The 14,091-nt window shown below is 44.1% G+C and overlaps 1 protein-coding gene across 9 annotated transcripts in view; it reads left to right on the forward strand.

Annotated features, from left to right (window-relative positions):
- MBD5 (methyl-CpG binding domain protein 5) overlaps positions 1 to 14,091 on the forward strand; it is a 246,850-nt gene that overhangs the window by 58,010 nt on the left and 174,749 nt on the right. For 8 of the 9 annotated variants that reach the window (XR_007359130.2, XM_075117824.1, XM_048869264.2 and 5 more), the window contains exon 2: positions 615 to 710. The exons of the other annotated variant lie outside the window; for it this stretch is intronic. The gene's annotated coding sequence lies outside the window, so the exon portion shown is untranslated. The remainder of the gene's footprint in view (positions 1 to 614; positions 711 to 14,091) is intronic. 9 annotated transcript variants of the gene reach the window in all.

Consider the following 14,091-nt stretch of genomic DNA (forward strand, 5'->3'; position numbering starts at 1 on the left):
CAGTGGTTCCCAAACTTGTTACGCCGCTTGTGCAGGGAAAGCTCCTGGCGGGCTGGGCCGGTTTGTTTACCTGCCGCATCCGCAGGTTCGGCTGATCACAGCTCCAGGCCAGTGGGAGCTGCTGGAAGCAGCGTCCAGTACGTCCCTCGGCCCGCGCCGCTTCCAGCAGCTCCCATTGGCCTGGAGCAGCAAACCACGGCCACTGGGAGCTCCCGCCAGGAGCTTTCCCTGCACAAGCGGCGGAGCAAGTTTGGGAACCACTGCTCTAAACGATTTTAATTCTCCAAAGTTGTACTAGATATAGTTTAATTTTCTTTCAGTATTTTTCTTTAACTTCTAGTCTATATGTTCAGTATTGGTTTTATGTAATTTTTAACATATTAGGTGGTCATTTTAATAGTGTTATTGCTTTGGGAACCATAACTATTGATTTCTTGAATTTGGTGCATTTAAAATCATAACCAAAATACTTTATTAACATAGCTAAAGAATTAAAATGAAAAAGAATGTATTGTAAGTTAACAGCATTATTCATTTTTGTACTTTTTTTTTTTTTTAAAGAGCCCAATTATGCTAAAATCAATCTGACTTTTGTGTACTGTTTGTATTTTTAGATGGTGCTGGAGAATGTTGGTTTTTGGATATATAAGTGTTGAAGAACGTAGTGTTTACAGACAAAATCTTTAAAATCTGTTTTTTAGACATCAAAGGTAGGTAAAAGTTTGTCTATATTTAAATACATGTATACAAACTAATACATTAAGTTTGGTTTTTTTATCTCAAATATGTCCTAAAAAGAACAGCATCAAAAGTTAGGAAGCCCAACTCAACTCTTCAGAAATGTGACTGTCTATAATAAGAGTAATCATCATAGTATTAATAAGAAAGCACAGCTTTCTTTTTACGTAGGTTATAAAAATAGGAACCTTTATTCAACTAGCCTTCTTTCTGTCTAGTCTTCTATAGCCCCCCATAACTGCACTATCCATGCATAGTGCCTGTCATACCTAGACTATGTCATGTTTTGGAATATAAAGAGCAAGTAGATAAGCTATTTGGAGGATTAGAGTTTATATGGAAAAGAAATGGTAAACAACATATAAGGTAAAAAATAGTGATAAATGTTGTTAGATTTTTGTGTAGGATTTTAGGTGTGTGATTCTCATTGATTTTAATTGAAGTTGTGCCTCTAAAACCCAGCATGTGCTTTGCTTTTAATATTTATCTTTATTTTGAAGTGTATGGACTCTGGCCATAAAAACAAATGTCAGACATTCAGGAGACTTCTCATGTGCGATTTTCTTTCCATTATACATATTGGTAAATTGAATAAGTAATGAAAACTTTAGATACTATTGTAACATGAAGAATTATTCTATTTATAGTTAACTTAATAAATGGAGATCTGAAATTTTATTGCCCGCCCCCATCTCCCTTTCTGTTTTTGTTAAATTTAATCTGTGACAATATGTGGAATTTGTTGATGACTATGTTGTAAACATTGATTACCAGTACAGGTGATCAATAAGCAAAGCAATCAAGAAATAATTTTGTAATATAGTAAATTCTTGGCAGGCCAGTTTAGTTCACGTGCAACTTAGTTAGATGGGTCTAGGAATGACATGTAGCTCAGTTTCTAAGTTACTTCATTGAGAGGGTGTGCAGGGGAACAGCAAGTCCTGTCTCACCCTAGCTGGTCTGGACTAGCAGCTAAGAGCCCCTGGCTGGGGTGCTCCCAGCAGCATGGGGGAGATCAGACTCACCGCCACCTCCAGGAGCCTCCTCCAGCTGCAGCTGCTGCTTTCAGAGCCCAGCTCTGAAGACTTCACAGAAGTGAAGGTGGCAATTCCATGACCCCCCTACAACAGCATTGCAACCCCCATGCCCCTCTTTGGGTCAGGACCCCCACGATTACAACACTGTGAAATTTCAGATGTAAACATCTGAAAATGTGAAACTGACTAATTTTCAAATCCTATGGCTGTGAAATTGACCAGAATGGACCATGAATTTGGTAGGGACCTAATTATTGCTTGTAAACTGAGGTTCTGTCTACGTTACAGACCTACAGCAGCACAGCTATGCTGCTGTAAGGTCTCCTTTGTAGCTGCTCTTTGCCAGCAGTGCTGGCATAATTAAACCACCCCCAATGAGTGGCAGTTAGCTATGTCAGCAGGAGAGCCTCTCCTGCTAGCATAGCTCTGCCCACACCAGCACTTTTGCCGGTGAAATTTATGTCGGTCAGGGGTGTATTTTTCACACCCCAACCAACAAAAGTAGTGGTGTAGACAAAGCCTGAGAAAACTGATATGGAAGTAATTGAGAATATATGTACACACATACATGTATTTTTACAAAGTCAGTTTTCAGAGTGAAACTGCATGTTAAGGTGTGAGGGTCAGTTGCGTATAGTTCAAAAATATGATTTGCCCAGGAGGCCTTCCAATATCAAATTAAATGTTCTACACGTCCCCCCTTCTCCCCCCCCCCTTAAAAAAAAGCCACTTTCAGGTATGGACTGACATATACCAATTTTTCCTCCCATTTCATTCTCCCTACTTCTTCAGAGGTCCCATGCCTCTCTTCATCAGAAAGGTAGCAATGTGAGGTAGTCCCTGCCTACTACAGGAGCTTAGTTGGCTGTCTCTCCATTGCTTCCAATCTCTGCTTGCCCACAGAGCAAGGGACCAAGTGAACAGCCATTATTCTTATAGTTATTGTGCTATCAGAAGATTCCTTAGCCTGGATTCTCTATTGTTTTAGCATGTCTTTGTGAATGTTAGTTACGCGTTTCAGAGCTTTTTGTTTTTATTTTTAGTTTTGTGATAGAGATTTAAAATATATATATCTATCAGTTTGGGGTCTTTCCCATCCATATTCTTTGCATTTGTAGGATGGAGGATGTATTTTTTAAAAGTGCAGACTATTAGGATGCGTAACATGTGCTACAATACCAAAATCCTAAAAAGTAACTTAGTCCTTAGACTCTCTCTACATGGTGGAATAAAAGTATCATAACTGACCAGTCTATTGTGTGGTTGTTTTTTTCAGGTAGTGCATTTCAGATTACAAATAGGTGTGTGGTACTGCACCAAAATTTATTTTCTGTTTTGCATCTTGGGATGGAGAGCTACCACACTTGTAAAATTTTCTTGCCTATACTATAATTTCTGTTCTTGCTCATTTATTTTCTTTGAAAAACTTTTATTAAAAAAACAGATGTAACTTAAAAAAATAAAACTAGTTTAAATGGCATTTCTGGTTAACTTACACATACTCTATAGATCACATTTCTTAAAGTCTTCTATAGACTTTAAAATTAAATTAGGATTTAATTACATAATGTCTTTTTGTTCAATTGAATGTATAATGAAACCTTGAAACTACACGCATGTTACTTTAATTCCTCTTACCAGTCTTCAGGTATCTATCTGACATTTAATACATTTTTCATCATCTCAGTAAATATTTGTACAGATTGTTAAAGCTTGTTAATAGTTCCTGTTAGTAGGGCAGTCCTTTATACTATATCTCTACCCCGATATAACGCTGTCCTCGGGAGCCAAAAAATTTTACCGTGTTATAGGTGAAACCGCGTTATATCGAACTTGCTTTGATCCACAGGAGCATGCAGGGCCCCGCGCCGCCCCCCTCCCCCCCAGAGCACTGCTTTACCATGTTATATTCGAATTCGTGTTATATCGGTTATGTAGAGATTATTTTAAACCAGATTACTTTGCAGGAACCATCTCTGCTTCTGAAATGATTGTGCATTTGGGTTAATACTTCAGATTTCCATTTGATAGCCATATGTTTCAGGATCAGAAATTATACCCTCCTGCACGATAAATGGGACTCTATTGTTTCCATCTTTGAAACTTTCATAATATTTATTTTGTTTTCCTATATTCTAAGTAAAGAATGAAGCTACTTCAGTTAACACACACACATTTCAAGAGGCATTTTGTTTGTTACATATTTTATTATCAGTACATATCAAATGTGTAGAATAATTTCCTTGCCTCCTACAGTAAGGAGGCCATACAGTGCTTTCCATGTTGAAACTCTGGGTCAGATTCATATCTGGTATAACTTCCTACCTGGTAAAACTCCACTGAAGTTCAGTCCCTCCCTAAAACATACCTACATAGCAATATTTACAAATCAGTACTTTCTGGTATTTGTTAGGCAAGTGGCAAGCTGAAACTTCTGTTTTTATGCAATACTGTTTTTTGTTTGCTTTTTTTTTTCAATTGTTACCTCATCCTCCCAGCCTCACATAGTCATCTCATCTACCTGTTCTGTCCTGTCTGATGCCTAGATGGCAAGTGCTCTGAGCCAAGATTTTCATCTTGGTTGATTGTTTGTACAGTATTTAGCACAGTTGGGCCCTGATCGTTGACTGAGATTCATAGCCACTACTGTAGTCGAAATAATAATAATAATAATACATGTTGCCATGTGAATTTAACTCACTAACTAATGTCCACCTCTGTGTGAGAGAGAATCCTGTTATCCCTGTTTTATAGAAGGGTTTATCAAAGAGTTTGTAACTTGTCTAAGGCTATTTAGTACGTCTGTTTAAGAACAGAAATTATGCCTTAGGAGTTCCTGCTCAAACAAAACCTCTCCTCTTTTGTGGCAGGCAAGCTGATCATATTTTATTTTATACCAAATTTGCATTTGTTTTAAATGTGAATACACAAATGCTCTTGTACCTAATTTTCATTGAGTTGTAAGCAACCATTATTTTTAGCTTGCACATCTGCATTTTTTTAAATTGTAAGTAAAAATTGAATAATTTTAGTGCTGTAGGCTTTTCCTTGTTTTCTAAAACATTCTTACACATTTGGACAGCAGTGATGTGACAGGGAAGAGATCACTCTGCAGATCTTTATGCCTGATTCTAGCAGTGTAAAATTGTGAATTTTGGATTTTAGTAGTGGGCCAGACCATGACTGATAGAGCATCAGGACTAGACTCAAATAGGGACACGGCTCAGTGGCCCAAATATGGATTACTATAAAATTAATATTGGAAGTGTGGAGTGTGTTTGTGTCTTCATTTCTTTTAAATATCTGTCCTGGTTAAGTAATTTTCTTATTATAATTTTTTTCAGTTTCTTGGCTCTTCACCCAAGTTTAACTGTAAAGGTGCTAACTGCCACCTAATATCATTCACCTCTGTTATCCAATGTTAAGGGGTGTAATATACATATGAGCCAAATAGGCCCCTAGTTTATTAGGTCTGGGATCCACTTGGGCAACCTTAGCTCAATACTTTGTTTCCCTGTCCACTCTGCTAGATGAAAGCAGACAAGAAATAGTTAAAGGGTTTGGAATACACACAACTGAACTTCATGACTAGGTCCCTACCAAATTCACGGTCCATTTTGGTCAATTTCATGGACATAGGATTTTAAATATTCTAAATTTCATGATTTTAGCTATTTAAATCTGTAATTTCACTGTGTTGTATTTGTAGGGGTCCTGACCCAAAAAGGAGTTGTGGAGGACAGGGGTCGCAAGGTTATTGTAGGGGGGTTGCAGTACTGCTACGCTTACTTCTGCGCTGCTGCTGGCAGCGGCGCTGCCTTCAGAGCTGGGCAGCTGGAGAGCAGCGGCTGCTGGCTGGGAGCCCAGCTCTGAAGGCAGAGCCGCCGCCAGCAGCAGCGCAGAAGTAAGGATGGCCTGGTATGGTATTGCCACCCTTACTTCTGCACTGCTGCCTGCAGAGTTGGGCCCTCAGTCAGCAGCCGCCACTCTCCGGCCACCCAGCTCTGAAGGCAGCAGTGGAGAAGTAAGGGTGGCATGGTATGGTATCGCCACTCTTACTTCTGCACTGCTGGTGGCGGGGCACTGCCTTCAGAGCTGGGCTCCTGGCCAACAGCCACTGTTCTCCGGCTGCCCAGCTCTGAAGGCAGAGCACAAGTAAGGGTGGCAATGTCACGACCCCTTCAAAGTAATCTTGCAACCCCCTTGCAACTCTCTTTTGGGTCAGGACCCCCAATTTGAGGAATGCTGGTCTCCCCTGTGAAATCTGGTCTGCATAGTAGATGGTAAGACTAGATTTCACAGTCTGACAGGTTTTTCATGGCCGTGAATTTGGTAGGGCCCTGTTCATGACCTATCAAGTCCTGCTGCCAAATATAAAAGAAGGAAACAAACAATGGCAATCTTGTTGGAGAGAGACCTAGCTAGAGAAGGAGAGAAGGTAGTTTTCCACTTGAACCCTGCGGTGGAGAACTTATTTTTTTTAAAGATATTGGCTTAATCCTTCAGAGGGAGGCATATTTGCATGAACTGTTCTTGTATCCTTGTGACATTTGGCCTGTTAACTTTTGGGAAGGGAAGCCTTTGAATGTGTTTTGTTTGCTTGGGTGTAGACTACTCACACCTTTGGGGAGGGAGGACCCATCCTGTGATATCATATTTTGCATTTGGGTTATGAAAAACCTGTGATCTGAAAGTCTGGGTGAAGAAAGGCACTTCCTTTTATAGTGTTAACATTTTACCAGTTATTTATTTCCTTTAACTTTTAACGTATAAATGGTCATGTATCACTAAATGTTTCAGCCTAAAGCTGGATAGAATTTTGTTCTTATTTTCCTCATCCGTATATTACTTTTCTGAATCCAGTATCTACAAATACTAAAGTGATGATCACATTATAAAATGTGTAATGAACAATAATGTTAATATCATGATTATTTAAGCACAGACTGTTGAGTATTGTGTGTCCATATAGACACACACACTGCTCTAAGGAGCCAAGTAACCTAATTTAGATCTCTACAATGCAGTACATCTGTAATACTTTGGATGATGGTACAGTGGTGGTATCTAAGGAGATGGCATTTCTGAAAGGCTTCCCAATTAGAGAGTTTGCTTGGGAAGGTTGGTAGAGAAACCACTTCTTCCTTCTGCTTTGGACATCTGAAGGTGACTAATCTCCAATGCTCCATATTTTTATCACCTATTGGCATAAGCATAAATACAGTACCAAGACTTCATCAAGAGGGCAGTTTTCCTCCAACTGTGTTAAATGTACTGTTCAACAAGCGTATGAAATAGAAAGCTTTTTCTACATAATGTAGATGGATTCTTCTAGTGTTGTCTGTTTTGTTGGAACCCAGAAAAGCTTCTGAGTTTTTTAAGACTGACTGTGTACACATTATGATACAGACTCTCAATGAACAGATTATTTGCTTTTGGATAAGCACAGCCTTTAAAATGTCTAGTTTATCTGTCCTTTCCTGTTTCATTTAGTTGAATTGCTTGTTGCTTATATTAACTTAAAAATCAACCAACATAAATGAAGTTTACTAAGTCCTTGTCTACACTGGCAAGTTTATGCACAGTAAAGCAGCTTTTTGCATTGTAACTCCTGAGATGTACACACTGCCAAGCCACTTAGTGCACAGAAACTGTGCAGTTGCAAGGCTGTAAGAAAACCACCCTGACGAGAGGCGTACATCTTTCTGTGCTGGGGGTACAGTGCTGCGGTGCCACTATAGACACCCTGGTCAATTACAGCGCTGCGATTGGCTGCCGGGAGGTGTCCCACAATTCCTGTTCTCGCCTCTCTGGTCATCGGTTTGAACTCTACTGCCCTGCCCTCAGGTGACCAACCATCATTCTCACCCCTTAAATTCCTTGGGAATTTTGAAAGTCCCCTTCCTGTTTGTTTGGTGAAGCGTGCAGTGGTCACAGCACATCTTTCCAGGTGACCCTGTCTGCTCCACACACCAGGCGATCCACCACTTGGAGCAATGCTGACCTACTGGACCTAATCAGCATTTGGGGAGAGGAGGCTGTCCAGTCCTAGCTGCTCTCCAACCATAGGAATTATTATGTCTATGGACAGATTTCACAGTGCATGACAGAAAGGGGCCATGACAGGGACATGCTGCAGTGCAGGGTCAAAGTGAAGGAGCTGCAGAACACCTACCACAAGGCAAACTGCTGCTCCAGTGCTGTGCCCATGAGTTGCCAGTTCTACAGAGAGCTGGACGCAATACTCTGTGGCAACCCCACCTCCACTGCGAAGGCCACTGTGGATACTTTGGTGGATCGCGTGCTTTGTTCCTGAGCCCAAAAGCAGCCTTCCACTGTGGTCAGCACCTCCATGAAGGCCACAGGTAATCTCATGTCATAGCTGCTACGTGTTGCAAGATCAGTGTTGCACTCCTCTTGCCTTTGTAGTTTAAGGAATAACTCCACTGCCACTTGAGACGTGTTAGGGCGAGCAACATACTGATCAACAGTGCGGGATCCACTCATGCAGACCGAAGAGGCAGAGCGTGCAGTACACAAACCGTTGAAAGATGGCGCCAAATGCGAACGGAAGCCCAGGGATTGCTGGGATGCGAAACAATACATCATGGAGCATTGGGACAGGACCCAGGATGCCCCACGACCCCTTCCACCTTTCCACTCTTTGTGGTGGAAGAGGAATAGATGCTCTGTGGGATAGCTGCCCAGAGTGCACGCTCCGAATATCACTGCAGGTGCCACAAGTGTGAACCCACTATTGCGCAGGCAGCTGAAACACAACAGCGGTTTCCCTTCAGCGCTCTCTGAACGGTGCTGTAACTGCCGGCAGTGTAACTCTGCCAGTGTAGACGTGCCCCCAAAGTTTCACTTTATTTGATTTTACTTAGGGTAAGTCATTCACCAGAATTTTTTTTAACCTTTTCTACAAAAGATTCCTGAAAAATGTGTATTAGAGAGTGTGCGTTTGGTTTGGTTTTCAGTGTACATACAGCACTGTTAATGTGAGCATCCTGGGTTATTTTTTATGTACAGTGAGATGGCACTTTTTGTTTACTTATGTTCTCTGTTTGTTAGATCTGGCTTATTTAAAGTGTTCAGAGCCTTACTTAACATCATGAGTGCTTTAACATGTTTTAGAATTTGGATAGAAGAAGGGGAATACTTGTAGAAATTAAGACTGTTTTGTACAGAATAGAATACTATATGACATGCCGCGTCTAGTCTGGGAGTTTTATTATTTTCTTAGCCATCAGTGTTACTACTACTTTATTGACCAGTAAGGGTCTCCCAAGAAGCCTTAAGATACTTCTTTGCTAAGCAAATACAAATAAATTCATCAGAGCTAACAGTCCACCTCATCCATTTATCAACCAACATTTTGGCATTTTATTTTTACAGCTGTATTATAAATGCATGACTCACACATAGGCTGGATGCAAGAGACCATGATTAAGGACTGTACAAAATGGAAATACCAGTGTCCCAGGCATTCTGATTCTTTAATGGATCTATTCTCTCCTTGATCCATGCGTGGTGGCTTTTTTGTTTTGTTTTGATTTAACAACTTTCTGTAGTGGGCAGAATATAACCCTAAATAAGGACTTAATCGTGCACCCGTTTGGTAAATAATGAAATTATTCACATGAATAAGTGTGCCATGCTCAGGCCCTGTGTATGTAAATAGAGGATTGATGGACAGGGTATACTGTTAAACTTTGTATTGGATTTTAACATTCTAAAATTGTACATGGAAGATTGAAATAGTTAGTACATTTTTATATTATCTATAATGAGTTGTGGCAAGGTGGCCGATGTTAGTATGGTGGGTCCTGTGCTTTTCTTGTCAGGGGGCTAAGATGCCACTCCTTGCCCCTGCTCTTGGGACGCTGAGGTCCCCGATAGTGATCCAGGAAGGTAGTAGAGGAGAGAAGTGGGGGAGGGGTCTGGATTTCCTCCTCACTCTGCCCTAGCCCCTCTCAACCCCTGTGGATTCTTACCCTCTTCCCCCTTGGTTGGGGAACCTTCGGCCCTTAGATGTTGGGGGAGAAAGTCTCCCTCCCCTGCTGGGGCAGGGTCTCCCTTACTTCTGTTCTCTGGTTTTTCAAATCTTACAACACACCTCCAAGCTCCAGTCCTCTTTGCTTCCTCCTCCTCCCCTGACTGCCTGAAGCAGGGGGGTTTATTAGGTTCCTTAATTGACTACAGGTGCTCCAATTAACCTGTAGCAACCCTCCCTAGTCTACAGGGAACCACGCCTTAATTAGCCTAGGGCTTATATATTTCCCCTCTTCCACTCTACCACTGCTCCCTGGCCCTCCTGTATCACAGATTATAAAGCATAGCATCAAGGGAAGCAGGTTGCCCTAACCCAGGGGTCAGCAACCTTTCAGAAGTGGTGTGCTGAGTCTTCATTTATTCACTTCAATTTACGGTTTTGCGTGCCAGTAATACATTTTAACGTTTTTTAGAAGGTCTGTCTCTGTAAGTCTATATATTATATAACTAAACTATTCTCGTATGTAAAGTAAACAAGGTTTTCAAAAAGTTTAAGAAGCTTCATTTAAAATTAAAATAAATGCTGATCTTACGCCACCGGTCCGCTCAGCCCGCTGCCAGCCTGGGGTTCCATTCACCTAGGCCAGCAGCAGGCTGAGCAGGGCCTGTGGCTGGGACCTTGTCTGGCAAGGGGCTGGCAGCCAGAACCCCAGACCAGCAGCGGGCTGGGTGGGGCTGGCGGCTGGGACCCCAGACCAGCAGTGGGCTGAGCGGCTCAGCACGCTGCCACTCAGCCCGCTGCCAGTCTGGGGTTCCATCCGCCAGCTCCTGCCAGCCAGGGTCCCGGCTGCCGGCTCCACTCAGCCTGCTGCTGGTCTGGGATCCCGGCCCTGCCCACACAGAGTGGGTACCTACCTTCTCCCTGGTTCTAGCCCATTTTCTTCCGCCCTCTCTTCACTGACCTGAGGGTGGGAGTGCACTGAGCACAGGGCAGGGGGTGAAGGAGCAGGCTGGGGATTGGGGTGCAGGGTCTGGCCAGGAGCTAGAATGAGGGAGGGGGATCAGGATTGGGGCAAGACGTTTGCGTGTGGAGTGCTTACCTGGGTAGCTCCAATTTGGTGCAAGGGGTGCAGGAGCTCCTGTTTGGTACGAGGGTGGGGGTGGGAATTTGGGGGATGCAAGAGTCAGGGCATGGGGTGTGGGGGTGCTGGGTATGTGTGGGGGATGCAGGAGTCAGGGCAGGGGGCTGCGGGGGGTGTGAGGAGGGTGCAGGAGTCAGAGCAGAGGGCTGGGGGGTGTGAGGAGGGTGCAGGAGTCAGGGCATGGGGTGTGGGGAGCTGGGTATGTTGGGGGGTGCTGTAGTCAGGGCTGGGGTCGTGGGGGGTGCTGGGGTCAGGGCAGGGGGCTAGGGTGTGTGGGGGGGATGTAGGGGTCAGGGCAGAGGGTTGGGTGTGTGGGCTAGGGTCGTAGGGGTGCTCCTAGCCCCCTGCCTAGAGCGGCTCATGGCAGGGGGCTGGAGAGATATGCCCTGATTCCGGCAGGCAGCAGCGTGCCATTAAAAATCATCTTGCGTGCCGACTTTGCCACGTGTGCCATAGGTTGCCGACCCCTGTCTTAACCAATCTGTAACCTGAGGGAAGAACACAACTTTTACTTTTCTTTCCCAAATTTCCAGAGCAGGTGAATGTCATGTCCAGCTTGCAAGACATATACAGCCTAGGGTTGCCGAGCATCCGGTTTTCAACCCGAATACCCAATCAAAAAGGGACAGTGGCGGCCCACTGACTGGGCCACTAAAAGTCTGGTTAGCAGTACAGCGGGGCTAAAGCAGGCTCCCTGCCGGCCCTGGCTCTGCACAGCTCCTGGAAGCAGCCGGCAAGCTTGGCTCCTAGGCGCAAGGGTGGTCAGGGGGCTCCACGTGCTGACCCCAGTCCAAGCACTGGCTCTGCAGCTCCCATTGGCTGGGAACAGGAATCAATGGGAGCGTGGGGACAGCACCTTCAGGTAGGGGCAGCATGCGGACCCCCCTGGTCCCTCCACCTAGGAGCCGGACGTGCTGGCAGCTTCTGGGAGCCACTTGAGGGAAGCGCACTACTCAGCCAGAGCCCGCACCCAAACCCACTCCCAGTCCCACATCCCAACTGCCTGACCCAGCCCTGAACCCTCTCCCACACACTGTCCCAGAGCCTGCATTCCAAACGCCTCGGCCCTAGCCTGGAGCTCCCACCTTTGCACCCCAAACCCCTCATCTCTGGCCCCACCCCAGAGCCCACACCTCCAGCCGGAGCCTGCACCCCTTCCCACACTCCAAACCCCTTGGCCCCAGCCCTGAGCCCCTCTTAGACCCCAAAACCTCTCATCCGCAGTCCCACCCCAGAGCCGACACCCCCAGCCGGAGCCCTCACCTCCTCTCATACCCCAACCCTCTGCCACATCCCAGTGAAAATGAAAGTGGGTAGGGGAGAGTGAGTGACAGAGGGAGGGGGGATGGGGTGAGCAGGGGGTCAGAGAAGGGGTGGGGGTGGGGGAAGGATATTTAATATTGTGCGATTAGAAAGTTGGCAACCCTAATAGAGCCTCTTACAATCAACTTTCTAGTCCTTTCTGAAATTTATAAATCCCAGATTCATAGTATACTCTGTACAAAAATGAGGTCTTACAATATCCAAACTTCAGAATTTATAACTGTAATTAAGTACGAGTAAACTATTGAGTACATGATTCAGCAGTGCACACACCATATTAATATAAACGGGGGGGGGGGTTCGAATTAAATAACTTTTATCACCACTGTATTGATTGGCCATTACCCTAAGATAGGCAATTACATATTTTTTATTGCAAGGGGAATTATTCTCTAACATTTAAACTTGTATAGTAAAGAAACCCTGTGTGGTGTTTTGGTTTCTGGTAGGGCTGTTGATTGATCGCCGTTAACTCACTCGATTAACTCAAAAAAATTAATCATGATTAATCGCAGTTTTAATCACATTGTTAAACAATAGAAAACCAATTGAAATTCATTAAATATCGTTGATGTTTTTCTACATTTTCAAATATATTGATTTCAGTTACAACACAGAATACAGTGTACAGTGCTCACTTTATATTTTTATTTTTTTACAAATATTTCCACTGCAAAAATGATAAAAGAAATAATATTTTTCAGTTCACCTCATAGAATCATAGAATATCAGGATTGGAAGGGACTTCCGGAGGTCATCTAGTCCAGCCCCCTGCTCAAAGCAGGACCAATCCCCAACTAAATCATCCCAGCCAGGGCTTTGTCAAGCCTGACCTTAAAAACCTCTGAGGCCTGGGCTACACTGGGGGGCTTTCGAACTAAGATACGCAACTTCAGGTATGCTATTCGCGTAGCTGAAGTCGAAGTATCTTAGTTCAACTTACCTGGCTGTCCTCACGGCGGCGAATCGACCAGTACGGCTCCCCTGTTGACCCCGCTTACTCCTCCTGCCAAGGTGGAGTACAGGCATCAATCCCCGATAGATCGATCACTACCCGCCGATCCGGTGGGTAGTGAAGACATAGCCTAAGGAAGGAGATTCCACCACCTCCCTAGGTAACCCATTCCAGTGCTTCACCATCCTCCTAGTGAAAATGTTTTTCCTAATATCCAACCTAACCCTCTCCATCCTCTTTGGAACCCCCTTTCACGTAGTTGGAAGCAGCTATCAAATCCCCCCTCATTCTTCTCTTCTGCAGACTAAATAATCCTAGTTCCCTCGGCCTCTCCTCATAAGTCATGTGCTTCAGCCCCCTAATCATTTTTGTTGCCCTCCGCTGAACTCTTTCCAATTTTTCCACATCCTTCTTGTAGTGTGGGGCCCAAAACTGGACACAGTACTCCAGATGAGGTCTCACCAATGCCGAATAGAGGGGAACGATCACATTCCTCGATCTGCTGGCAAGGCTCCTACTTATACTGCCCAAAATGCTGTTAGCCTTCTTGGCAACAACAGCACACTGTTGACTCATATCCAGCTTCTCATTCACTGTAACCCCTACGTCCTTTTCTCGGGAACTGCTGCCTAGCCACTCCGTCCCTAATCGGTAGCTGTGCATGGGATTCTTCTGTCCTAAGTGCAGGACTCTGCACTTGTCCTTGTTGAACCTCATCAGATTTCTTTTGGCCCAATCCTCTAATTTGTCTAGGTCCCTCTGTATCCTATCCGTACCCTTCAGCGTATCTACCACACCTCCCAGTTTAGTATCATCTCATACAAATATTGTAGTGCAATCTCTTTATCATGAAAGTGCAACTTACAAATGTAGATTTTTTTTTTGTTACATAACTGCATTC

This window comes from Caretta caretta, chromosome 11 (genome assembly GCF_965140235.1).
Source record: "Caretta caretta isolate rCarCar2 chromosome 11, rCarCar1.hap1, whole genome shotgun sequence".
NCBI classification, from domain to species: domain Eukaryota; kingdom Metazoa; phylum Chordata; order Testudines; family Cheloniidae; genus Caretta; species Caretta caretta.